This window comes from Octopus bimaculoides, chromosome 2, assembly GCF_046866305.1.
Source record: "Octopus bimaculoides isolate indiv1 chromosome 2, ASM4686630v1, whole genome shotgun sequence".
NCBI lineage: Eukaryota > Metazoa > Mollusca > Cephalopoda > Octopoda > Octopodidae > Octopus > Octopus bimaculoides.
Window position 1 is genome coordinate 190,348,914 of NC_142929.1, and position 4,654 is coordinate 190,353,567.

Sequence of the window (4,654 nt, forward strand, 5' to 3'; positions counted from 1 at the left end):
AATCTTCAACGGGTTTAGGTTTGGTTGTTGTTGTTTGTGTTTCTTTGTTGTTGTTGCTGCTGTTGTTGTTGTAACTGCTGTTGTTGTTGCTGTTGTCGAGGTTGACGCTGCTGTTGATTTTGCTGTTGCTGCTGCTACTGCTGCTGATGTTGTTGAGATGGTTGTTAAGTGGGCTGAAGATGAGGTTTTTGTTTTTGTTTGTTTGTTGAGCTCTCAGAGTGAAGCTCTCGGAGTGAAGCTCTCGGAGTGAAACTCTCGGAGTGAAGCTCTGAACCCTCCTCTTTTTCGGTTCGCCCCTTTGGAGACTATTTGCCATCATTCGGCCTGATCTTTCTACTCAAAATCATTCTCCAAGGGGTCGGTGGGGGATGGGGAAATCTGACCGAAAGAGGAATGCAAACCCTTGTTTGGTTGTGAAGCGGGACATTTGGAAGGGCTTGCTCTTCAGCAGGAGCAGGGACCAAACTTTTCCGCTGCCGAGGTTTAGATGTTGGGGGTTCAACTAGATGCGGGCCTGGGGTTTTCAATAAGGGTGGTTTATGCTTCTTTAATTGAGAGTAGACAGCTATTTAATGGGTTGTACTTCTGCAGAGTGAAGGCGCATGACTCAGTGGTTAGAGCGTCGATTTTACGACCGTGAGATTGTGATTTCGAATCCCGGACCGGGCTGCGTATAGTATACTCAGCTGTAGAAATGAGTTGCGACATCACTGGTGCGGTGGTGATGGCGGTGGTTGTTGTTGGTGATGATGGTCTTCTCACTCTGTCCGCTTGCCGACGTTGCTCTTTCACTAGCAACGTCAGTACGCGAAACGCTATCCCTCTCTCTCTCCTTCTTTCTTCATTACCCCCCCCCCCCCTCTTTCATTTACAACTGACTCTCTCTCGCTCGAACATTATTATTGTTGTTGCCATTTTGAAGAATTTAAAACTTTTTCCCACCTGGAAATAATGTCGATAAGTTCCTCCAGAAATAGGGGGACTTTAGATAAAACAAAAAAAAAGGGGACTCAGCAGCAGAAGAAGGTTCCCCTAGTCTCCACTCTGGTCCAAAATGACGTGAAAGTACAGTTATTTTCCGGAGAAAATAAGGACTTTTCAAAGACAAAATACGAACCCGAGGTCAACGTGGCTTACCTGGCTGACGGCAATAATAATAATAATAAATCTGAAAATCCAATGATACACAGTATATGAAGTAGTGTTTTTTCTGTATTTAACCATATTCAAGAAACTGATCCAGATAATTAGGTAAATACGGTTAAGAAATGTTCATTTTTGTTTTTTTAGTGGCTTCCGAGTTTTAACGAAAACCCAAGCGGATCAGTTTTTCAGTTAAAATCATTAAGTATCGAAATATAAGCTATATCATTTGTTTTGACAGTTATGTATCTGTATATATTATTTTCTGCGAGTATTCTTCGCTTACAGACGTAGCTCTCAATATGATTTACAGATATGTAACAAAATTATGCATCTATAAATGGTGACGAAATTTTTTCCAAGGATGTCAAGAACATGTGTGTGTGTGTTTGTGTTTACCGTTTACTTTTAACGGGTCGTGACCATGCTGGGGCACCGCTGTTGGTGTTGCTTCACATTTACTGACCTTTCTCATCCAGTTGTCATTTGGAGAACGAGGGATTTCGGAGTTGTTTCCCTCATTTGATTTTCTTGTTGTAAAATAAGTGAATCTGGAATTCTAGACAGTAGAAAGTCAAATCACATTTTCTAAGACAACATCTAGACCCCTAAAGTCGGGTATATAAAAGTTGTGGGCTTTGAACCCTATACATTCTTGTGTGCGTGTATATATATATATACAGACATAGCTATCAATATGATTTGAGATATAAGGCGGTGAGCTGGCAGAAGTGTTAGCACGCTGGGCGAAATGCTTAGCGGTATTTCGTCTGTCTTTACGTTCTGAGTTCAAACTCCGCCGAGGGCGACTTTGCCTTTCATCCTTTCGGGGTCGATAAATTAAGTACTAGCTGCGTAATGGGGTCGATCTAATCGACTGGCCACCTCCACAAAAATTTCGTGCCTTGTGCCTAGAGTAGAAAAGAATATGATTTAAGATATGTAAAAAAATTTGGTGCACCTGCATAACCGCAGCCACTTGGCTGAAACCCATAAATAAATAAATAAATAAATCTATAAATAGTGACGACATTCTTTCCACGATGTCAATAACGTGTGTGCGTGTGCGTGTGCGTGTGCGCGCGTGTGCGTGTGCGCGCGTGTGCGTGTGCGTGTGCGTGTGTGGAACAAACTGCCTGCATCAATTATCAGTTGCCGAGATATTGCATCCTTTAAAACCTCCATTCTTCCTGAAATTCGCCAACACTACACCTGATATCCCCTCCATACGCATGCGTACACGTATATCATGACTCATACACTGTTCCCTTTCCTGACTTTTGTACATAATTCCATGTACTGTACACTCACCTTTGATGAGTTGTAGTGCACCTGAGCACTATACACCATAATTTCACTATTATTATTATTATTATTATTATTATTATTATTATTATTATTATTATTATTGTTATTGTTATTGTTATTATTATTATTATTGTTATTGTTATTATTATTATTATTATTATTATTATTGTTATTGTTATTGTTATTATTATTATTATTATTATTATTATTATTGTTATTGTTATTATTATTATTATTATTATTATTATTGTTATTGTTATTGTTATTGTTATTATTATTATTATTATTATTATTATTATTATTATTATTATTATTATTATTATTATTATCATTATAAAAATGAAGTAGATTGACAAATTTATTTTTTGAACCAGTTGAAGACACACAAGATGTCGAAATATCGTTCACTATATAATAATGGCACCACGGTGGAATTTGAAGTCAGGACGTAAAGTCGGACTAAATGCCACTCAGCATTTTGTCCGGCGTACTAACGATTCTGCCAACTCGCAGCTTTGTCCTTGTACAATACTAATTCAATATAAGGCGGCGAGCTGGCAGAACCGTTAGCACGCCGGGCGAAATGCTTAGCGGTATTTGGTCTGCCTTTACATTCTGAGTTGAAATTCCACCGAGGTTGAATTTGCCTTTCATCCTTTCGGGGTCGATAAATTAAGTACCAGTTGTGTACTGGGGTTTATCTAATCGACTGGTCCTCTCCCCCAACATTTCGAGTCTTGTGCCGAGTAGAGAAGAATATAACAAGGCAGGAAGCTGGTAGAATCGTTGGCGCGTCGGACAAATGCCTCATGACTGATGGGCTCTTTACGTTCTGATTTCAAATTCTACCGAGGTCGACTTGGCCTTTCATATTCCAAGATCACTATAATAAGTACCAGTGGGATACTGGGATCGATGTAATCGATCTAACCTTTAACCTAGAACTTCTGGCCTGCTGCCAATATTCAAAACCATTCTTAAAATATGACTGTGAGAGAAAGGGGCATTTACTACATTGTCGTAGTTTTCAGGTGGGTAATGTGAGTCCAGTACCCGGGTTGAATTTAGAGGAGACAGGAGCGCTTTCGATTCTACTCCAATCTGATAAACTTTATGGAGCGGCTTTGTAGCATTCGCACCCGTACACGAGCATTTTTATAAACCATTTAAATCATATTTCGCCATTGGAAGACAATGACTCAACAGGAAGAAATGGTGAAAGAATCGATTCTTCCTTTTCTCCCACGATATGATTTCTTTAAGCACACACACACACACACACACACACACACAGAAACGCACACACGTACACACACACATACATGTATGTATGCATACGTTTATATGTAGGTAGGTATATATGTATATACATGTATAAAAATATGTGTATAAGAATACAGAGGTGCTTATTATCCACTTAAATTTTATATCTACTTACGACCATATATTATATATACACATGTATGTATACATACATACATATATGTATGTATATGTGTATATATATATATATATATATATGCACATATATGTGTGTCTGTATTTTATATGTATATATGCATTTATGTATATATATATATATATATATATATATATATATATATATATAAGGTTGAGGAGGGTATTGGATTTAACCAAACCCAAGAGGATACAGGTAATACCGAGTAAGTGCTGTATACCGGCTAGTTTTGCCCCAGTCGTTGTATGAACAGGATTGGGGATCTATAAGTCGTGTATTAGCGTGTGTATATGTAAATATATAAAAATAAAAAGATAAAGAGAACAATGGTAAGGTTGGAAGAATATTTTATGGATAGAGTCTTACAGCTGTTTCTGGGAAGATCCAGTACTTCCCTTCATCGGAGACAGAAAAAGTGCATTCTTCAAGTAAACACAAGCAAAATACCATCGGACGCAATATGGCATATATTCACCTCTGCTATCTCTGCTATCTCTGCTATCTCAGCCTTTGCTGCAGCAACTATTTCCGGATTATTCCCACAAGGATTACTTTACACGGATATTTACTACTGGAATGAAACTACACGTCAAGTACTGTTCTCTCTTTCCTTCTTTTTTCAGCGCATCACACTCTATATCACTTCATACTAAAACTATCCGCCTGTGGATATAATAATCGATTCCTTTACTTTTTCTGTCTCCGATGAAGAGAAGTACTGGATCTTCCCAGAAACAGCTGTAA